General features: G+C 38.7%; 3 non-coding genes across 3 annotated transcripts; 1 reads left to right on the top strand and 2 right to left on the bottom strand.

Moving 5' to 3' along the window:
• Positions 1 to 455: 455 nt before the first annotated feature.
• Positions 456 to 621, bottom strand: LOC120429853 (U1 spliceosomal RNA). Its single transcript, XR_005607496.1, has one exon. It is a non-coding gene; the product is annotated as a U1 spliceosomal RNA (small nuclear RNA).
• A 6,375-nt stretch (positions 622 to 6,996) lies between these two features.
• Positions 6,997 to 7,152, top strand: LOC120429852 (U1 spliceosomal RNA). The gene has a single exon (XR_005607495.1). It is a non-coding gene; the product is annotated as a U1 spliceosomal RNA (small nuclear RNA).
• A 1,080-nt stretch (positions 7,153 to 8,232) lies between these two features.
• LOC120429854 (U1 spliceosomal RNA) lies at positions 8,233 to 8,398 on the bottom strand. The gene has a single exon (XR_005607497.1). It is a non-coding gene; the product is annotated as a U1 spliceosomal RNA (small nuclear RNA).
• Between the last annotated feature and the right edge of the window lie 15,639 nt (positions 8,399 to 24,037).

Raw genomic sequence — 24,037 nt, 5'->3', positions numbered from 1 at the left:
TTGCTAGCCAAACACGTGACACGATCGATAAATCATTTGGCGGGAGCCTCCATATCGGACAAGTCTTTGGTTTGGTTAGGCTGCGTGATGTTTTGCGCCTCGATTACACGCCGAGATACCTGTCTGCTTCGAGTAAGCCCGAGCTGAAATTGGCACACTTTGGTCCGAACAGGAATTAAGCAGGACATCAATTTGCATCGCAGACGACACGACTTGTGAACTATGCGTCCTCGCGCGCCAAGTTGGTACTCGCCTCCTCCGAGACAAGGGTATCAGGTTGCCAACTCACGGGTGTCGAGTTTCATCTCGAGTTGAACTACTACCGGGTCGGAGCAGGTTCCAGTCTTGTCAACGGAGGTGATTAATTTTGGTGGGAGCTTCTGGAAAATGTTTTTATTTTAATTCGATGCAGAATTTCAACATCAATTTTAATCAATTTTTTTTCAAGATTAGGATCGGGATGTGCGCGTACGCACGTCCCGGCTACCAAAAATAACACACACGAGATATCCACATGAGGGATATTCGCAGGGGTCAACCCGACCGGAATGTGCAATGGCCGAGCCTCGCCCTGGGGGAACCGCCTTGATGATCACGGTAACCCCTGTGCCAGGTAAGTATGCCTTCGGGTAGTTCGGGGGGATGTCTTAGTTCGGAGAAAACATGGTTCTGTAGTGATTTGATTTGAGTTGAAGAAATTTACCTGTTTTTTAAAAGAAACATGTCATATCTGCAAAATAAAAGTCAAAGAAAGTCTAATGAGAAATCTATTCTAATCAGAACTGAAGCAACCTCTACAACAGCAAACTGATTCTAAGAATGTTCGCCTGAAAATTTTACCTGTTTACCTGTTTGTAGCCAGAGTGAAATATTCTGTAGGACAATGTTCTTATAAGACGTGTTACATTTAACAATCTCTGCAATTATAACGTTCCCTGTTTAAAATTCTACCGAAGTGATCAAATTGCGCCTTATGCACCTATTTGTAACACTTCAAGGAAATCACAAACAAAAACTGTTATCTAGTTCTCGTCTTCATAAACCCCTACTAATCTTACTATTCCTGGGAATCAAGCATGAAAACATACCCATCTATCAAGAGCGGACCCCAAGCTCATCCCCCCACTCGGTTGGATCCTTGCACTTCATTGTTGGCTGCGCGCTCGACCCAGCCAGTTCCAGTAAATCAAACCGCGTAATCTCCGTACACGATACGGTACAGACAGTCGCAACACAAAAAACAGCGATAAAATAAAAATCCAATTAGTAGAAGATAAAATTATCCCATCAATTTAATATGAAAATTGTACATTTTATGCTCAAGCCTGAGTCCCGCACTCTTCCTTGGGAGGTGCTCTTTAAGGGTATGCTCTTTTGTGGTACAAATGCGCGTTGAAAGAGCTCCTCGCCCTCGCGCTCAATGGAACGACGGCGGTCGGAGAACGGAACGAAAATCGTCGCATTTCATACAGGCGGAAAACAGCCTCACACTCTGACAACTGCGCGCTGAGCAACTGCAAAATTGTATCGTAATCTTATACAAATATTTCATTTAGGGATGGGGTGGTCCGTAAAAAAGTTCGAATAATTATATCAGTTAATGTCTTCTGGCCTTTCTGGTCTTTCTTGTCTTTCTTGTCTTTCTTGTCTTCCTTGTCTTTCTTGTCTTTCTTGTCTTTCTTGTCTTTCTTGTCTTTCTTGTCTTTCTTGTCTTTCTTGTCTTTCTTGTCACCTTTTGAATAGCTTTTTTATCGAATGTCCCTGTGTTGAGTCAATTCTCTTTTCTGATTAAATCTATATTAAGTATTTAAGTATTTAAGTATTTCTTTTTGCAATTCCGTCGTGAAACTACTTACTTTTCCTGTCATTCTTGAACGACGAAACAGCCTACTTTTCTGTACCAAAAATAACAGAATCGAATAGTAACCCTTTTCAAAACAAATGCTGAAAAGTTCTACTTTTCAGCACTGAAATGGATGCTGAAAAGTTGAACTTTTTTGCGAAACATGATTTTTCATCACTCATCGAGGAGCGGCCGTGGCTGACTGGTTACGGTGTTCGCTTTGTAAGCGAATGGTTCTGGGTTCGATGCCCATCTGCTCCCAACGAGAAAGTTAAGAACACATAAATTTGAAATGATGAATATGACCGAAAAATCAAAGTCGCTCGAGGCGGAGTTCGAACCCACGTACTTTGGATTGGTAAGCAAAAATGCTCACCACTAGGCCATGTCGACTTGGTGAGCGTGGACTGGAATTAGGAATACTGTTACAGAGAGCGAGTTGTGGCGCTATAACCACGGCAAATAGTGTCCAGGGCATTCGTGGAAATACAATGTCCCATCCCAGAGGGTCCCGGAGTACCAAACCTTCTTAGCATGGTGCTCCCAACGAATACAACCAAAATCTCGGAGCGTATGGTGGTGTGTCCCCACGCTTCTTCCTCCCATGTCGATTCAGAATTGTGTTGTTGTTCGAACACTCAGTGCTCAAACTCAACCCAATTACGAGTCATCTCTGCGATACGGCTTTACGCAGTAGGCCTGGCCGCTTTAACGCTTGTGTTGTTTCAATGCATTCCGATGCAATGGCGCACTACAAATGTTAATAAATGACAAGAAGAGTGCTAGGCGTCATCTAACCTAAGGCACTCTGCAGGATCCCTTCGAAAGATTGGCTGCGCTAGGGTCTGATTAGATTAGATTAGATTAGAAACATGATTTTTCATCACTTATCGTATTTATCTAACTCGGTAAACCTCGTTAGATAAACGACTCGTGCTGAAAAAATCCTCTTTTTACAACTTGTTGCATAAACTACTATTTCATACTCAATTCAGTGCTGAAAAGTCGAATTTTTCAGCCCTTGTTTCGAAAAGTATTACTCTTGATTCTGAGCAATTCTCTTCGAAATCGATCTTTTTTATATTTTTATTTTTGTATTTTTTTAATCCGGCTGAAACATTTTTGGTTCCTTCGATATTCCCAAAGAATGCATTTTGCATCATTAGTTTGTCCATTTAAATTTCCATTCAAATTTGGCAGCTGAGTAACTCTCTACGAAATCGGCCGATTTCAATCATTTTTATTTTTTGTATTTTTTTATTTGGCTCAAACTTTGAGGGTGTCTTCCCTATGACCAAAGAAGCTATTTTGTGTCATTGGTTCACCCATACAAGTTTCCATAAAATTTTGGCTGCTGTCCATACACAAATGCTGAAAAAATGGTACGTAAATATTCAAACAGCTGTATCTTTTGAGTGATTTTTCTGATTAATTTGGTGTTTTGGGCAAAGTTGTAGGTATTGATGAAGACTATTGAGAAAAAATTAGGTACACAGATAAAATTGCATATTATTCTATCAACTTTTTTTCACAAAAACTCAGTTTCCCAAAATATATATTTTTTGATTTTCGAGATTTTTTTATATGTTTTAGGGGACAAAAACCCGCATCTTTTGAGCAATAGAGAATCATGGTCAAAAAATCTGCTGCTGAGTTATTATTTTTTGAAAAAAATGTGATTTTTGGAAAAAAATCGAAATTTAATGCAAAAACAAATTTGACGTAATTTTTTAAAGTAAAATTAAATTTACAATCGAAAAGTACTTTACAGATTTTTTGATAAAGGGCTCTGTTTCAAAGGTTAGCCACCGAAAATTTGATTCAAGCGAAAGATTTACAGTTTTTCGATTTTTTTTTAAAATAGTGAGCGCTTAATAAAAAATATGCAAAATACTATTCGATTGGAAATTCAATTTTTCATTACAAAATCAAGTCAAATTTGTTTTTGCATTGAATTTCGATTTTTTCCAAAAATCACTATTTATTCAAAAATCATAACTCAGCGGCAGATTTTTTGACCATGTTTCTCTATTGCTCAAAAGATGCGGGTTTTTGTCCCCTAAAACATATCAAAAAATCTCGAAAATAAAAAGAATCGTATTTTAGGAAACTGAGTATTTGTGAAAAAAAAGTTGATTAAAAAATATGCATTTTTTCCGTGTACCTATTTTTTTCTCAATATTCCTCAACAATACCTGAACTCTTGATAAAAAAAATATGGTTTTTGGTTGAAGTTGAAAAATTTTTGCGACCAATATTTCGATGTTTTTTTAATCTGTGTTGATTCAAAAATGGAGCACCCGCAGTCGAGCAGTTTTTGACAGTTCGCTCCATAAGAAATACATTGTAGAAAAAAGCAAAAACTGGTCGAATAGAAATGCTCCATTCATGACTCAGTCAAAGAATTTTTGCCCGTTCTGGAAATTTCTGAAAAGTTGGCATTTGATGCTCCCTAAAACACTGGGTGATGAATAGAGAGAATGCGTTACGTGATTTTTTAATGATCCCACTTTGTTTACACCTACAAAGTAGGAGGCTGTTCAAGCACAAGCATGACTTTTTTCTTACTGGTAAATGAGCTGTTTTATAAACAGTAAGTATGTTTTCTAATTTTGTCTAATTTTTATTAACATTTTTGCTGGAAAATTGTGCGTGTTTTTTTTTAATTTCGATCGGTTAGAAGAGGGTGTGGGTCTTTTTTTTTTTTTTTTTTTTTTTTTTTTTTTTTTTTTTTTTTTAATTTCGATCGGTCAGAAGAGGGTGTGGGTCTCGTGGCGCAGGGGTAGCGGCTTCGGCTGCCGATCCCGATGATGCTATGAGACGCGGGTTCGATTCCCGCCTTATCCACTGAGCTTCTATCGGATGGTGAAGTAAAACGTCGGTCCCGGTTTCTCCTGTCTCGTCAGAGGCGCTGGAGCAGAAATCCCACGTTAGAGGAAGGCCATGCCCCGGGGGGCGTAGTGCCAATAGTTTCGTTTCGTTTCGGTTAGAAGAGGTTTTTCTTTTTTACGGGTTACAAAGAACTGCGGCGAGAGTGTAATTCTGCGATGTCGCAGATAAATTCCCTGGCTGAATTTGAAATCTTTCTGGTCCAGCGAAAAAATGTCGCTAATTCTAGCGAAGCTGATTGAACAAATAGAGAAGATTTTCACTAAACCAGTTGTTTTTCAAACGGAATCAAACAATAAAGACAGCTTCTAGATGGATACAACCGCATTGACTCCATAAACAACTTCCATTCATTTTTATAAAAAAAATGACGACCTCGTCGTCAACTTTCTAAAGATTTCTTGACTTCAACTTCAGGTTCCAGTCACACATTCTATGCAAAAAAAAAAAAACTATTTTCAATGATCGATAAGAATACTCTCTACTATTGGCGAACAGTAAATTAGTTCCACTTTGACAGTTCAAAATTGAGGCCGTTTTGCGAACCACTATTCCGCACCCAGCTAAAACATATCAGCAAATAACAAAAAAATCAAAATAGGGTTTTTTGCAAATCATGTTTTTGAGACAAAAAGTGAAATTAACAATCACCAAAAAAAAAAAATTACCGTTTATTATTTTTTTTCAGTGTAGTCTTTATCCATATCTACAACTTTGCCGACACCAAATCGATCAAAAAATTTCATTTAGAAATACATATTTTTGATTTTTCATGTATCATTTTTGTATGGACAACTGCCAAATTTGTATGGAAAATTATATGGACAAACTAATGATGCAAAATGGCTTCTTTGGGCATACCGAGGACACCAAAAATGTTTCAACCGGATTAAAAAATACAAAAAAAAACGAATTACCAAAATCACAGAAAATTGATCATTTGTTATTTCTGGTAGAGAGAAGCAGGCCGTTTCGTCATTCTAGAATGACAGGGAGAATGAGTAGCTTCACAACTGAATCACACAAAAAAAAAAAACGCTTTTCAGCACCACCCTACCCGCAACCGCGTTCAAGATCATCCCCTTTTTTCGCCCGGAGATGCATCTTGCTCGCGCACACTTCTAGAACACACTGTCGTTGGTGGCTGGTGGCTGCGCATAACTCGGTTGGACAGAGCGCGGAGAAAGAGTACTTGCACTCTTAAATAAGTGCAACATAGAAGCGAAAAGAGGTGCAGCAGCCGCAGCAGTAGTGGCAGCAGGTCGTCCTCTTATGCTGTGAGCAGGCAAGGGGGGAAAAAGCACTTTGCGAGCTGCAAAAGAATGGACCGTAGATAAAGGAATAAAATTAATAACTTATAGAAATAATATATTATGACAAATTAATCTACCATATAATATTCTGATGTCATCTTTCAATACAAACACAATAAATATAATTTATAAGTGAAGATAGTGTAATAGGAATTCACATGCTCGCGTCTTCATGGCCAGGACCAGACTCTCGTGGATTTGATAATGGCCAGGGTGAGTTCTTCTGCTTCTTTTTCTATGCTAATGCTCAGTGCAGTGAAATTGGTTCGCGAGAATGCAGCATGAAATCGTCTGTGAACGGGGCCCAACTTTTGAGCCGATTCAGTGCACTACACTGTGAAATGGGAAAATATGTTGTACAAGACGATGAAGAACTCTGGGAAGAGCAGAGCGAGCACATCCCATGGACTGGACTTTGGTTAATATGTGGCGCGGCCAGTCTCACAAAAGCCTCGCTGGATGAGGGTGAAATTTTAATAATTTTTCCGGCACAGACGACGACGATGCGGATTATACGCTTGCGATTTGTCATATTTGCATGTTGAGATGCAATTTAGCATGAAATGACAGTCGGAGAAATGGGCTTTCGGAAACAATGTATCGAGCTGGGGAACATCAATTACAAGGGTATTACCGAACCAACGGGGGAATGTGAAAACTGGGTCTTTGATCGAACGGGATGGTGAAGCATAACATGTTATGCGGAGGAATTGCTCTAATTTAAAATTCCCAGAAGAGAAATTTGACCATTCAATGTGATTTCAAATAAAGCTTTTAAATAATTCTGTTCCAACAAGAAATCAGTAGAATTTGGGAGGAATCCAATAAACACAGGTAAATTATGTAAGATTCTTATTCAGAACTTGAAAAATCTCCCATGTTTCAATTTGTAAATCACTAAATAACCATGTTCTAATAAAATCAAGTCGTTCCCCCGAACCACCAGAAGGCATACTTACCTGGCACAGGGGTTACCGTGATCATCAAGGCGGTTCCCCCAGGGCCATTGCACATTCCGGTCGGGTTGACCCCTGCGAATATCCCTCAAGTGGATATCTCGTGTGTGTTATTTTTGGTAGCCGGGACGTGCGTACGCGCACATCCCGATCCTAATACTATTCTTATAAACAAAGATTTACTTAATTAAAGGAAGCATCAAAACACTTTTGCAGCTGTTTCAATATTGTTGGTAGTTGAATCCTCATGAAAGCTCACTTCACAATTATATTTGTATGTAATCAAATTCACATAAAACCAAATCAAATTCCACTCACACTCTCCTACCATAGCTCCAAATTCGATTACGTGGGTTGCAATTAAACTTTCATTTTCACACAGTCCATATCATATTGGGCGCCAGCATCAGTAGAGAGGCAAAATTTTCGCGAACAATAAATCACGGCCAGCCCTTATTAAGGGTGTGAAAGAGGTGGGTGGGGGTTGAATAACGAAAAACTCTTCCACCAAAAACTCGACGAAACTCGCGCGCGTTCTCACGGGGAGGTTTCACCAAATGATGATCATCGGCAAACAAATAAATTTTTAATTGCTCGCTCGCCGAGGGTACGTTAATTTCCGTGCACTTCATTTACGCGAGTTTCCCGCGCTAATGCCCTCAGGGCTAATGCCTTAGGGCGCGGGATATCTCTACCCTCAAGTGGGTGAAGGGGGCGTTGGGGAGGGTAACCAAATGGAGCAAATCCGTTGAACTCGCGAGAAATTCGAGAAGCCTTTGGCAAGTCATCGCTCTTCTTTGGTTTCTAATTAAATTTATAGCACTGCTCGCTATCAATTCGGCTGACGATCGATCTGCTCAGGTTTGGGTTTCCAAGGGGTTTTGTCTCTGGGGGAGTTCCATTTATTTGCGCCAATTTAGATGCCTTCGACGAAATGCCATAAGTCACAGAGGAGAGCGCCAAAATGCCACCACGGGTGCTGAAACTTGAATTAATGGGATCTCGGCGGCAGCCGGTTGGTTGGTCGACCCTATTGAGCATCCTCTAGTCAACCTCCATCACCATATAATGGATAGTGGCCAAAGCTGAACAATAAAAAGCTACTTACCGCAGACACCATGCGATCAACTCTACACTCAGATGCTTTAAAAAGACAAATTAGGGAAGTCCTTCAAAATTGTATTAACCATTTTTAAAATAATAAATTTAATAAATTTCTTCAAGATTAGGATCGGGATGTGCGCGTACGCACGTCCCGGCTACCAAAAATAACACACACGAGATATCCACATGAGGGATATTCGCAGGGGTCAACCCGACCGGAATGTGCAATGGCCGAGCCTCGCCCTGGGGGAACCGCCTTGATGATCACGGTAACCCCTGTGCCAGGTAAGTATGCTTTCTGGTGGTTCGGGGGAACGTCTTCATTCTATTAGAACTTGGTTATTTAGTGATTTGCAGATTGCATGGAAACATAAAAACATTGAATTATGAAATCTCAATATGATTTTTGCATGATTTACCTGTGTTAATATCAAATATATTTATTTCTTGTTGGAAAAGCAAACCTTTGCATACGTTCAAAAGATCTTATTGTATTCCTGAAAAAATCTCAAGATCCTTTCGTCATTTACAACAATTTCAGATACATTCCCTTTTCAGTTCAACTGAGTGTTCCCAATTTTGGAGTCCTTTAAATCTGTAACTTGTCGCGTATAGCTGCTGGAGCTCACCACTGCCCATAAACTCCCCGCCAAAGCCTCCCCAATGTGTGAGTGTTGTGTAACGTCAAAGTCGTCAAAAGTCGAAGTCATCATCATCACCGCCGTCGAACTCGTCACCGTCGCCGTCGCCGTCGCCCGGGTCAAAAGATTAAATGCAACTATAATGTTTGCATTTTTCTGCTCAAATATTTGCAACACATTTTACGACCCAGCTTACAAAAGGCGTACAACCAGTAATAAGCGCTATTATATGTATTTTGTATTATACGACGCCATCCTCCTCGCGAGGGGTTTTGAAACGATTCGTCGAGGTTGGTCCGCAGCACATTACCCGTATTGGCGCTGAATAGGACGCGAGGCTAAGCTGTTGCTTAAACGCGTCTAATCCCTAATTGAAACAAATAGGTCTATTTTCCAGCGAGGAGTGCTTGCTGATCCGCGCGTATAACTCTCATCACATAACGCGCGCGCTGGCTGAATGTCCCTAAGGAGGGTAGTAAAATCCGGTGGCGAGATGGTTTTCGATGCGAGAACAACCCCGTGTACACTGGAGGGAGTGTCCTGATATAAGTTGTGTGAGAGATGCTCAAGTTAAAAATTTGATAATGCGTTTGAAATTTTCAACCATTTATTATTCGAATTTTCGGGTGTACCCCATTTGGCATAATGGACATTTGGCATAATGGACGATTGGCATAACTCGTTCAAAAACCATCAAGGACGTTTGGCATAATTATTGCCAGCTTTTTTGTTTTGTTAAATTAGTATTTATATTTTGTAAAGAATAATAATTTAAATTTTTTTTTCTATTTTCTAAACAGATAATTTTTCATTAAAAGATGATTTTTTTTTCAAGAAATAAAGTATCTATTTTCTTTCAATAGATGTAATTTTTCCCTTTTTGGAATATTTCTTAATAAAGCTTTAAAATGCATTTTTTCACCAACTTATAAAAAAAATTTAGGAGGTGTCTTATGATTTTTCTCCTTTTGTAACACTTAGCAGCTAATTTTTTGTATTATTTTTTTATTTTAAATTCTACTAACAAAGAGATGTAAGTTTGGCCAGTCTTTAAATCTTTTGCAATGAAGATTTTATACTATTTTTCCTCTTCCCTCTTTTTTTGAATTCAACCTGATGTATGTACATTTTGATCTTCTTTAAAGAAATGCAATTCATATTTTTAAAGCAATTTTCTCTTCTTTTATTTTAAAACTAAAAGAAGGTAAAATCTCTCAAAAGATGTGCAGTTTTTGTTTTTTTTTTCTAATTTTGCAATTATTGTTTTTTATGCAATTGTCCCTTCTTTTATATTCAACTTTAATAAGTTATGTACATTTTTCTTCCTTTAAATTTTTGGCAAATGAATTGTTATGAAATTTTCCCTTCTTTTATTTCAAATATTTAAATCCAACTTTTAGAAGGGAAAATCTCTAAAAAATACGTTTTGAATATTTGACAATTGAGTTTGTTAATGAAATTTTCCCTTCTTTTATACAAAATTCAACTCATAGAAGGAATAGACTCATTCAAGATTCACATTTTGCCACTCTTCAAATGTTCGACAAACGTATTATTTTTATGTTTTTCTCCTACCTCTATTCAAAAATAATAATTTAATTAACAAATAACTGTCCCTTCTTTAAGATTAGTTTTAAATAAATACAAGAAGGGAAAATTACATAAAAAACTAAATTTCAAAATATTTAAAGAAAAGTAAAACCGAAATCTGCAAAACAATAAATTTCATTAATTAATTAAAACAGTAAATCTTCAACATGGGTCATACATCGACATCTGACTACTCTTGTTGTGGCCAAGGCAGTTTAGTTATTGAGTTATTCTATTAAAGGTCCCTGGTTCAATTCCCGTAGACAACACTTTTTGTTTTGAAGGATGAACTTTTTCTTGAAATGGACTCGAGGGCATAATTCTCTCGGTCATCTAGAACTGTGTTCTCTGTACCTGTAAATCTTACCGCTACCCTCGTGTCGGACGAGTGCTGCCCAGTTCTGGGTTTCCTTTTTCAAGTTAAATTATGATTAAAAGAAGAGAAAATTGCATTATAACAGCTCAATTTTCGATGATTTGAAGAGGTTTTTTCGTCTTTAAGTTGAATTTCATATAAAAGAAGGCAAAATTTTATTCAAAAAATATTATTGCTAATTATGTTGAAAGGGGAAAAATGTAAAGCTAACAAGAGATATTTCCTTCTTTAAACTAAATTTTCAATTAAAATATCAAAATTTCAATAAAAAGGTTTATTTGAACTATTCAAAAAGGAAACAATTTACTATTGGGGAAAAAATATCTACCAAATACCAAATATTTCGAATTTTTTTTAATAATCTCTTTACGTTATATAAAAAAGTTAAATAAACAAAACATTTTCATTCGTGAAAATGAGAAATACTTTCAAAATAAAACAAAAATAAAATCTAGTAATAATTATGCCCAACGCCCATTATACCAAACGTCCTAGATGGTTTTTGAACGAGGGTAATTCTCCGCCAACTCACACAGCAGTTGCCCCGACCCTTCTTCAATTTGCGTGAAACTTTGTCCTAAGGGGTAACTTTTGTCCCTGATCACGAATCCGAGGTCCGTTTTTTGATATCTCGTGACGGAGGGGCGGTACGACCCCTTCCATTTTTGAACATGCGAAAAAAGAGGTGTTTTTCAATAATTTGCAGCCTGAAACGGTGATGAGATAGAAATTTGGTGTCAAAGGGACTTTTATGTAAAATTAGACGCCCGATTTGATGGCGTACTCAGAATTCCGAAAAAACGTATTTTTCATCGAAAAAAACACTAAAAAAGTTTTAAAATTCTCCCATTTTCGTTACTTGACTGTAAAAAATTTTGGAACATGTCATTTTATGGGAAATTTAATGTACTTTTCGAATCTACATTGACCTAGAAGGGTAATTTTTTCATTTAGAACCAAAATTTTCATTTTAAAATTTCGTGTTTTTTCTAACTTTGCTGGGTTATTTTTTTGAGTGTAACAATGATCCACAAAATTGAAGAACAGACAATTACAAAAAAATTAATATATAGACATAAGGGGTTTGCTTATAAACATCACGAGTTATTGCGATTTTACGAAAAAAAGTTTTGAAAATGTTGGTCGTCGTTGATCATGGCCGTTCATGCCCAAGTAACATTTTTTTCCAGGAGTTCTACAAGAGCTCTTCAAGATAGCTACAGCATAGCAGTTTGGACCGCGGTAGGATAAAATTCTCTTCAAAACTTCTTCAGGAGTTTGGAAGAGTACTTGAAGAGAGTTTTATCCTACCGCGGTCCAAACTGCTATGCTGTAGCTATCTTGAAGAGCTCTTGTAGAACTCCTGGAAAAAATGTTACTTGGGTGGTCACTCGCGACAGACACGGACGACGAAACAAAGAGAAACGCAAAAAGTAACATTTTAAAAACTTTTTTTCGTAAAATCGCGATAACTCGTGTTGTTTATAAGCAAACCCCATATGTATATATATCAAATTTTTTTTAATTGTCTGCTCTACAACTTTGTAGAACATTGTTACACTCTAATAAATAATCCTGCAAAGTTAGAAAAAACACGAAATTTTAAAATGAAAAACACTTTTTAGACCAGATTTAGGAACGCTGGCAAAGTTAACATTTTTTCAAATGTTGAACAACTTTTGTATGCCGTCAGCCAATAATTACTGAACGAACCAATAGTATTAAAATTTTATAATTAGCTTATAATAAGAAATCAATATTAGAATCTGTTATTTACTAGTGCATAAAAACATATCACGGGAGCCGTGGTGTAGGGGTAAGCGTGATTGCCTCTCACCCAGTCGGCCTGGGTTCGATCCCAGACGGTCCCGGTGGCATTTTTCGAGACGAGATTTGTCTGATCACGCCTTCCTTTCGGACGGGAAGTAAATGTTGGCCCCGGCTCAGTCCAGGTGTAGTAGTCGTCTCCCTGGGTCCTGCCTTGGTGGAGTCGTTGGTAGGCAGTTAGACTAACAATCCAAAGGTTGTCAGTTCGAATCCCGGGGTGGATGGAAGCTAAGGTGTAAAAAGAGGTTTGCAATTGCCTCAACAATCAAGCCTTCGAACACCCAGTTTCGAGTAGGAATCTCGCAATCGAGAACGCCAAGGCAATGCTGTAGAGCTAATAAATTGATTTGAATTGAAAAAACATATCTCACCAATACCAATTTGAGTTATTGGGAACATTTTTTTCTGTTATCGAATTTTCTTGTAGTTAGTGCCAGTTTATGTAAATTTTAAAGTTTTTCAGTTTTTTTTATGACAGTCATCCCTATCGACCAACAAGTGTAACACATTCCAAGATCAGATAACAAAATCCAAATTACTTCTCCATCGTTGACTGGGCAGCTCCATTCACGGCAAACGGCAACGCCGATTCCGAAGATACACGTAAATAAACTGCAAGACTAAACTATCTCACTGCGGTCGTAAAGCTAGTATCGAAAGACCGCACACACTCGGCTGGACCGTCAATACGCGAACGGTCATTATTGGATTGTCCAAGTGGCGGTTTCGTCCCCGCACAGGTAGGAGTAGAGTGTAAATAGGAGTTGATCCGAAAATAGCTTCAGCCACCCCCACCCCAGACCTCATCGCGCAAGGTAGGGCGCGCACAAAACAGTTCAATTTAATTTGCGTTTTACAACTTTAACATGACACCTAACTGCTAACTATTTTGCGCGCGCGGAACTTTTTACGGCGGTCATAACTTTGGGGCCCGTTTGGGGCCAGGCCGCTCTCTAGACAAGACGCTGCTGGGATGTTGTGCGTTTCTGGAACACCGCCAAGCAGGGTGTGGAACTTTGGACGCTTGGACGCGAATCGATTCAGGTCGAACCAATAGAAGCGTCTCAAAACGCCTGGTTCAACGCTAACGCCCAAGACAAACAAGATTAATTCCCATGAATGAAGATTAGTTACAAAGTAGATGGCGGCCTCCATGGACGGCCCCCTCTCCGAACGACCGACCGTCAATACGCGTTAAGTTCCTAATGACCTTTTAGAACTGAGCTAACAGAGGGTAGGTCTACTAAGTCAGCTAAGAGTCTCGACTACAGAACTGCGATGAAAAATGGCTTCACTTACGCAGTATTAATCATTGTTACATTTTATTACTGGCAGACGGAGGGGAGGTTGGCCCCGGAGAGTCCACCCTCCAGCACCGGATTGTGGTCGATTGGGTGATTAATCGGGTGGCCGACTAATCTGAATCTCGTTGCGTAACCTTTCGATGGAGGAGGAGAATTTATTGCGGTGGCTTTGTTGGAGATTACTTAGTTTAGGAACTTTAATCGAGTGAATCATTGTAACGTTTTTTAAAGCTATTTCTCAATACAAAAAGTCTATATCGTAATTTACAAATTGAACCTTATAGTTGAAAGCTTGTATTTGAAACTGTCAAGAGTTTCCCTCCTCATTTCGTTCAACAATCCATTGAAGGTCCCTATTGAACATATTCGTGTTTATTTGTTTTCTTGATTTATTTCAAGCTCACCTGTATCAACCAGTACAGCCCTATTGATGTAGATCACATCCCAAAACAAACCTATCTCCCTTTTCAGCAGTGTTCCAAAAAGATCCAGTTTGCTGATAACAAGCTCGATACAGCCCACTTGAAGCCCCAGTACTTTTGGATGACGTTTGAACATGAGGATCACCAGATCAAGATCATCGCGTTCAGCATTTTGTGTACTCCATGTTCAGGTGTTGAAAGCATACAAACCTGTTCGATCGAGTACACATTATTCGACAATCGACTCTCCATATGAAGTCATTGCGTCATTGTTCAGACCGTCAAGCAGACGATGATGCTCGAACTAGGAAGTTATTAGAAACGATTCGCTCTTTTTGCGCCGAAGATGCCCCCTTTGATTGTGCGGTGCTGATCATGTGTGGCGACCTCACAGATTGCACCAGGTGGAGTGGCCAAGGTAAGCGCATTACTCATAAACCCGGGCCTGATACCGTCATCCCAATCATCGTGATTATCATCATAAGAGGCATTATTTGCCTTTTTTGTGCGCTCGTCGTCTAAAGAGTTGCATAGAATTCACAAAAGATCACCACAACACAAACGGTGTGCATCGCGAGTACTCGAGTTCTGAAGATGAGCTTTCGGGGGGTTGAAGGTTCGTCGCTTTGTTCAACTTCTTCAGCGCGGTCAGACTCGATGTCTGGGGAAAAATCCGTTTCAAGGGATGTCCCAGTTCGAGGCAACTTTGTTGAGGCTTTTACCACCCATCAAATCCCGCAGTAATGGCTTTGGCGACATCGAAACGTGCAAACTGTGGGATGGTATGGGACGTCAGAAGATGGCCAGCGTCCCATATGAATCCATCCCTTTTTTCTGCTTGGTCGGTATGTCGAGACTCTGTGGAATGCCATGTCGTGGAGCTGTGGACAAGCTGGTTGACGCTAAACGGTACAGATCAATCAGAGAGGTTTCAAGGGTGGAACATTTGTTTCATTTTATCAAGTTTTTCCAGGACCAATAAATGCAAAAAAATTGCTAAATCTGGAATGTAAGTACACTGGCCCGCAAAATGTTTATGCTGTTTCATGTTGCTGAATAATTAAAGGTATCCAATAAAAGTAAAATTATCAATTTAAATCAGTTAAAAAATTAAAAAAAAACAAAAATTCAATAACAAGCCATAGTCTCAACATTTTTTATTAAAAATGTGCTTTAAAATGCAGTTTACACTAGTTCAGTTGTTTTGCAATCATTAGTTTTCAAAAAATTTAAGATTTGACGAAACCAAACATTTTAGCGACAAAAAAATTATTGCGATGCTAGGGGAACAGCATCTAATTCCAGCTTGCCTCTAATGTTGCCATTTTAGCACTTTGACATTCGATTACAGCTCATTTAAAGCGTTTTCAACTGAAATCGAGTGATAAATAGCTCAATAAGAAGTGAGCAAGCAAGTTTTTATCAAAAGTTGTGCAAAATTAGTTGTTTAAATAGTGAAAATCAGCAAATTTGATGTAGTTAGATGCGAGTGGTTAACGTGCCAAAAATACGAGAATTTCCCCTAAGCATAGAGGTGGTCAAACCGCTCTTTTTTAAGAGCCGCTCATTTTCGTTCGCTCATTAAAAAGAGCCGCTCTTTTAAAGGGCTCTGTCAATCTTTTTCAAAATTTGGATGAAGAGGATTTTTTTAAGAATCATGTGATTTTATAAAACGAGAAAATGCCCTTGAAAACCATATGTCTTGGTGGTCTCTATGTCAAGATTTCTACTCGAGCCTAAACATTCAAGTTATTGAATGGCATCCAAACTTAAATCGTTTAAAATTGTGTTTATTTCTGCAAGAATTTAATTCTAATATTTTAATTGGAGAACATATTCTGTGAACTCTTTTCTTCATTCTGATTTAATCGATAAAGTCTATGAACACTAAAGCTTATTCGGACAAAAGGATTTTTTTCCAAAATCTCTTAACTATTCAGTAGATTTTTGGTAATATTTTACAAATTATGCAATTTGAAGTGCTCAAATTTGCATTCCGGTGATATTTTAATGTACAATCAGTTGTACAAAGAAAAGTTTTTTTCATTTTGTATACAATAAATTATATTTATAATAAAAATCATGCCATCTTGAAACGGTACTTTCAAAATACCGAAGTTTAAAACAAGAACCGCGATTCCTTTTTTGTGAGCCACGGTTCGTTCGCTGTTTTCTGTGAACCGGCTCTTTGAGCAGCTCGCTCTTTTTTTGCCCACCGCCCACATCGGAAAATTTCAAAAAAATCGAAAGATTTTTTAATTTACCCAAAACTGCTAAAAATGATTCTAAATGCAGGGGAATGTATTTTAAATTGATTTCAGGTGATTGCACTTAAATTGTCATCAAAATTTTTATGTTTTTGAAAAAAAAAAACATTTTTTTGCCCCCTGATTTTTCAGGATGACTTTGAAGGGAGAGGGCATTGAAAATCGAACCAATAGTTACTGAGATATTGCGAGTTGTAAAAAGAGGGTTGATTTTTCACAAAGCTTTAACTGTAAGAGGCTGTTTCTCAGCAACCAGCAATACGGTTAACAATGTCTAAAAAGGAAAATTGTAGGATATTCACTTAGTTTGAATTGAAAACATATTTTGCTGGAGTTCTTTTCCTTTATGAAGTATTTTAAAGATCAAAAATTGAACTTTTTCCAAAAAGGAATATTTTAAAATGCCTTTAACTAAAATATTTTGCACTTAATCAAAAAATGTGTAAAGTCATTTTTGATATTTAATTTATATCTCATTTTGAAGCTTCTTTTGAAAATTTGTTTGACAATATTTTGGATTTTTTCTAAAAACCATCCTTAACCCCAGCACAAAAATGCCATTTTTAGTTCCTTAAATAGTATCGAAAAATAAAGGGAGCGGCCGTGGCTGACTGGTTACGGTGTTCGCTTTCTAAGCGAATGATCCTGGGTTCGATTCCCATCTGCTCCCAACGAGAAAGTATAGGAAATATCAATCTTGAAACTCTGAACATGAACGAAAAATCAAAGTCGCCCGAGCCGGGGTTCTATCCCCCGTCCTTTGGATTGGTAGGCTAAAATGCTAACCACTAGGCCATCACGGCTTGGTGACCTATGACTGGAATTAGGAATACTGTTACTATCAAACTATATACGCACTGGGTTCTTGTCCATTTGACAAGGGTTCGGAAGTTTTAAATAACGTTTGAACCCGATTGGTGCAAACGTTCTTCAGGGCGGGGCTTGTCGATAAAAGCTGAGGGACCTCGCGCTCGGCTAGCCAGCGTAGAAATGGGTCACCGAAGCTCGGCAGAGCTAACACCTTCCAAATGCCTATGCGAGTTATTTGCATGTATAGAATGAAGATCTAAAAATACATGGAAACAACTCAATTTGTAAGAAGCGACCGCGTGGTCCCGTTTGGTTGGTTGCACACACCACACACCACACCTTAAATAATATCGAAAAATAAAAAAAAAGCTGTTGAAAAATAATTATTTTAGGAGTTCAACTTTTAGTGACAAAAAGTTAAATAAAAAAATCTTTTTTTCCGTGAACCATCAAATTGATCGGAAAATCATATCTCATGATACAGGTTTTCAAATAATCACATGCCCATTTTGTATAAATAGCTCGCACATTTGCATGGAAACTTGTATGGAAAACAATTGATGTAAAATGGCTTTTTTTGACTTCAGGAATGCATGGACAAAGAATCATCCAAATTAGAAAATACAAAATAAAAATTTCGGAAAAATATGCGATAATCTTAAAAAAAATCTCTTTTATAAATTTTGCATGTCAGTAATGGTTTTTTTTTCTATTTTAAAATTGATTAGTTTTGCTCATATTTAAAAATCGCACAAAAAAGTGTGATGAGTTTTTTTTACATTTTTTTTGGGTCAAAAGCCAATGCAAGTTTTAACTAAAAATAAAGTTTTTGGTGTTTAACGTGTTCCCATTTTTGGCTGTTCTTCTCTATGGCAAATCATATCTGAGAATGCTGTTAAGAACCATTTTTGTATATTTCGAAAATTATTCTGAAAAAGCATAAACAAATATTTTCTGTAACGAGTAACAGTAACAGTAACTTTGGTTCCGAGACCTTCAAATCAGTAAATTAAATTTTCATTTGATCTATTCGTGTATTAAGCTATATTTTTTTTAAATGTATTATTATTTCATTGAAAACCCAATTAATCACATTTGTTTTTCAATGCGGCGAGCTAAATTTCAGTTTTTAGCTGTTCCGGAAATATTTTCTTTAAGTTCGGTTTTGATAAAATCGTAAAAACATCGATTTTTTGGACCACCCTATTTTGGATAAAAAAAAATGGGTCTAATTGTGTTGGCCAAGGACTCCTATGCACGATTTGAACCAAATTGGAGCACCTTTGATATGGATCCTGCTGGTTTGATGTGGAATCACTGTATTATAGAATTTTATGCAATCGCGAACTTCATCAAATTTTCATCATGGATCTATTGTAACTAATTACAAAACATATGACAAAATGAACTTATCTTATAGAGGGTTCTCTGTTTAACATTTTTGAGTTAACTCCTTTGAACCACCTCTGACAGAAAAGAAGAGTCTCACTCTCATGTGGCACCCTCACACACACACGGCACAGGTTGGTCCGCTGAACGGACTCGGTTATTCATTATATTATCGGGGCTCGCTCGCTCGCTCGGAGTTGACCTCCCGGAGCGAATGAAATGTCCACACAAGCGTTATAACAACAAATCCAAATCCATATAGAGAGGGAGGGTGTAGGATGGGTGAAAGAAAAACATTACGTTAAACTCTATTGTCATGGTTTAATTTCTACGATTTCTGTTGAATTGATTTGATTAAATCGTACCGCACGCGGGTCGCGTTGGGGGCGACCCAGAAATGGGAAGGTGGTGACACCCAGGCCTGTTCGGCTGGGATCGACACATATTTTCGAGGAATTCCTCGCGTCGGTGGAATGTGAACGACGCGCGCGATGTCTCTTGCCAGGGGAGATTCACGTCAGAAGCTGGCAAGGAGTTTTGGGGTTGAGGCCTCAGTTTCGATAAATTTGTAGCCCCATTGATTGATTTAGCACTCTCACTTTACATAATTATGGCTGGCTGAGCTTCGTGTGATGTACACTTTTTTTCCAAACACGTCACAGGTCATGTGGCATGATTGATGGCGATAATTGTGGGCACAAATCTGGTAAATGATGGTGGCTGAGTGGTTAATTTTAGGCTCGAGTGTTATAACGAGCTCATGAATATGTTTGTGCGATAATTTGATGAATTTTGATCAGACAAATGTTGACAGGTAGCCTTCGAGTTGGATGTCACTGGGGTTACGCTTTTTTAGTCTGGAAGGCTGTTGAACGAACAGTGTTGGATGTTGGAACATCGGTATCATGAGATTTATTTAAATTAAAATTTCAAATTGAATACCAAACTGATAACTTGAGAAATGTGACAAGCATGACTTGTCCAACTTTACCGATCGAGAGCTAATTTATTTGATCTGATTTCAAAATTATTTTAAGCAACCTGAACAAAAATCTGTTTCATAACAAGAAGAAATAAGAGGTCACAAATACTTGGTCATGCAAATCCGCACCGTAATCCCCTGTCGCGTTCAGCACAATCACCACCGAATACATCAGTGTCAGTTTAACAAATTGCTCCAAATCTATTCCCATTAACCATCTCGAAACAAATCGTTTAATCTGAATTCAACACCAACCGCTCCGCATCCAATATGGTTCGCTGCCGGTGGTGTGAGCCTTCTGCTGATTGTTTTTCCTCGTTCTGCGTGCGAGTGCTTAGATTTTATCTGCGTGAGTCGGCTTTGCCCGGCTGCCTTGAACCTGCGATCCGCGGAAGAGCCCTGGGTGTCAGGTCCCGGAGACCTTTCACGGCAGTTGAAGAGGGCTGATTGAATTACAATCACCAAACCGAGCGAGCCTCATTCGGATGAAAAATGGGAGGCGTTTGGAGTCCATTTGGAGGACGGCTCGGAGTAATCTGTACCCAGGGCAATTTATAACCGGCACCGAAATTGAAAACACTTTTCCTCACCTGGTTCGGAACGCAAAAGGTCTTAAAGGAGCCCCGCGCTGGACCACTTCGTGAAGGCATAATATTGTAACACTTTGAGATAAGATATTGGGAGCTGGATGATTGAGGCACCGTGCAATGCCAGAGCAGATCAATCCTTGTTGAGTTTGAGAGATCTATCGAGGGGTTCACCAATTGGGGTTAAAAGCATTTGAAATTTAGTTTAGTTTAGTTGCATTTGAAAGCAAAAAGCAAAAAGCAAAAAGCAAAAAGCAAAAAGCAAAAAGCAAAAAGCAAAAAGCAAAAAGCAAAAAGCAAAAAGCAAAAAGCAAAAAGCAAAAAGCAAAAAGCAAAAAGCAAAAAGCAAAAAGCAAAAAGCAAAAAGCAAAAAGCAAAAAGCAAAAAGCAAAAAGCAAAAAGCAAAAAGCAAAAAGCAAAAAGCAAAAAGCAAAAAGCAAAAAGCAAAAAGCAAAAAGCAAAAAGCAAAAAGCAAAAAGCAAAAAGCAAAAAGCAAAAAGCAAAAAGCAAAAAGCAAAAAGCAAAAAGCAAAAAGCAAAAAGCAAAAGCAAAAAGCAAAAATCAAAAAGCAAAAAGCAAAAAGCAAAAAGCAAAAAGCAAAAAGCAAAAAGCAAAAAGCAAAAAGCAAAAAGCAAAAAGCAAAAAGCAAAAAGCAAAAAGCAAAAAGCAAAAAGCAAAAAGCAAAAAGCAAAAAGCAAAAAGCAAAAAGCAAAAAGCAAAAAGCAAAAAGCAAAAAGCAAAAAGCAAAAAAGCAAAAAAAAAAAATTGAACATTGAACATTGAACATTGAACATTGAACATTGAACATTGAACATTGAACATTGAACATTGAACATTGAACATTGAACATTGAACATTGAACATTGAACATTGAACATTGAACATTGAACATTGAACATTGAACATTGAACATTGAACATTGAACATTGAACATTGAACATTGAACATTGAACATTGAACATTGAACATTGAACATTGAACATTGAACATTGAACATTGAACATTGAACATTGAACATTGAACATTGAACATTGAACATTGAACATTGAACATTGAACATTGAACATTGAACATTGAACATTGAACGTTGAACATTGACGCACCCTCCGACCGGTAACCCGTCCAAAATCTCATGAGTGATGAACCCGATTCTGTTTTCGTTCGTTCCTTATTCCACAGCCCAGTTCATCCAAGTTGCCTCAAATCAGGCCTCCATTCCTCCCCCGAAACACGAGCACCTTCCTAGAGAAGATGATTTATGGTGGTTTAAATTAAATAAATAATATAAATATGTGTCTTGATTACCTTCCGATATGGATCGGGGCGTCCCACCGCCGGAACGTGTGAAGGTGTCAAAATGTGCCCCAAGTTTGAAGTTCCCGATGCTTCGAGCGAAGATAAATGGGTCCACCAGCGCGCGTTTGGTCCTGTTTTCGGGCAGCTGATAATTTGAGCATCATTAACATTTCGGAAAGCACCTTGCCACGGACGGACAGATTGTAACAAATGGCCACTCTATCGGGGCCCCGAATCAAGTGGAGCCGCTGGACAGGGAAAAATGATGCGCTCGCGTCTTTTTTGTTTTGTTTTGTTTTGTTTGTGGGGAAGTCTGACGAGATTGATGAGCTCTCGGAAGGATATCGGTAAGGCACGGGACGTTGACCGCTTTAAAAAGGAGTGTTGATTTGGACAACTCTTGTTAGGGCAGACGCAGTTTTAACTTTGTATTCATCTTCTCTCAAGAATGTTTCAAGATCAGGATTTTTAACCCTACAAACAATCCCTAGAACTTATTCCTGCTCCCAAAACGCTCCAATTCTCACCTCTCCAAATGACCTTGATTCTGCAGGAGCCAGAGAGCAGGAAGAAGCGGTATCGAAACTCGATCATTGATTAATTATCCGTCCAGCGAATCAACACGGCGCGGCGCGATCGGCCTCATAATTGCTTCCTCACCAAGGAGGGCTTTGCACTCCAGAGAAACCAACCCTTGAAGAAAAAAAAACCGAACGTCAGAGCGAAAATTTTCTCATCCATTTCGATTTCCTTTCAAAAACGCGAGCACTAATTCTCTATATTTAACAATAGATTATCTAATTGAACCATGAATTCCTGTTCACGGCGGGCACTGCGGCTGGCATTCGGTTCCCAAAGAATTAAAATTCAATAAAGCCAAATTGATTCTAGTGAAAAATAAAGGCGAGCAGTTCCCAGTTTGAGCCGCGGAGAAGCGCCGGACGCGAGGGAAAAACGCCTAGGTCCGTGAGTCAGAGGGACTTTTTCCCAGTGAGCTGATCGGTTGGAGATGCTCGAAAAGTAATGTGAGTTGAGTTGAGTTGAGTTGAGTTGAGTTGAGTTGAGTTGAGTTGAGTTGAGTTGAGTTGAGTTGAGTTGAGTTGAGTTGAGTTGAGTTGAGTTGAGTTGAGTTGAGTTGAGTTGAGTTGAGTTGAGTTGAGTTGAGTTGAGTTGAGTTGAGTTGAGTTGAGTTGAGTTGAGTTGAGTTGAGTTGAGTTGAGTTGAGTTGAGTTGAGTTGAGTTGAGTTGAGTTGAGTTGAGTTGAGTTGAGTTGAGTTGAGTTGAGTTGAGTGAGTTGAGTTGAGTTGAGTTGAGTTGAGTTGAGTTGAGTTGAGTTGAGTTGAGTTGAGTTGAGTTGAGTTGAGTTGAGTTGAGTTGAGTTGAGTTGAGTTGAGTTGAGTTGAGTTGAGTTGAGTTGAGTTGAGTTGAGTTGAGTTTAGTTGAGTTGAGTTGAGTTGAGTTGAGTTGAGTTGAGTTGAGTTGAGTTGAGTTGAGTTGAGTTGAGTTGAGTTGAGTTGAGTTGAGTTGAGTTGAGTTGAGTTGAGTTGAGTTAAACTGAGCAACCCTAACCCCAAGTCTGATCTGTTTGCGCGCTCGGAGTTCAATGAGCAGGAGCTAAACACCTGATATTTGATCGATCCCAATGAAACCTGTAATTTTCGTTTCATTCACAGAAAAGACCTAGAAGAGGCCGGAGGAGCTGCTGCGGGCTCGAGCTCCAACTTCAAGCTCCTACCTCGGCGGTTAAGTAAGTCTCGAGCAAGTGAAGAACAGTAAAGAGGAGAGGTAGTAGAAAAAAAACCAAAGGCAAAACGAACGAAAACCAAAGTGTTTGGGAAATAATAGTTCAATTAAAAATTAAAGCAATTTTTCTATAATCAAATATTTCGATCCAATAATTTATTGATTTGTAGTTTGCTCGAGTTCCCCCCTTCTCCTCTCAAGCTCTCTGTTTCAGGTGGCCGGAGCAATCAGCTTGAGCCAAAGTACCCCAGAAGGCACAGCAGGGGCCTCTTCCGCGATGAATGATTCATTCAGTTCGAGTCGAACTGAAAAATGCTCTAGAAAATTAGAAAATGAGCTCGAATTTCGGAGTGGGGTGGGGGAATTGCATCTAATTTTACAAAATGCGCGACGTTTAAGCTGTTTTCTCCCCCCTCTGGGCTGGAGGTTTGCATTTTGCAGGGCGGGGTTTTTCCGTTACCTTTCCCGCAGGTGATTGCCGGAGACGCAGCCCGGGCGTCGCCGCGCTGATGATGGCTGGTTGGTCTGCACGTGGGAAACTGGTGCTGGAAAATTGGGCGCTGCTGCTAGTTTTAGGTTGTTGGTGGTTTATTGGAAGATTGCGGCGGGCAATCATTTGTTTGGACTGAATTTGGAACGATATGGCGTCCGAATGGAGTGGAAAATGAGACCGGAGTTTGGAATTATTTGGACTAGGA

Source organism: Culex pipiens, chromosome 2 (genome assembly GCF_016801865.2).
Source record: "Culex pipiens pallens isolate TS chromosome 2, TS_CPP_V2, whole genome shotgun sequence".
In the NCBI taxonomy this organism is placed as follows: domain Eukaryota; kingdom Metazoa; phylum Arthropoda; class Insecta; order Diptera; family Culicidae; genus Culex; species Culex pipiens.
This window is presented reverse-complemented; position numbering and strand designations above follow the sequence as displayed.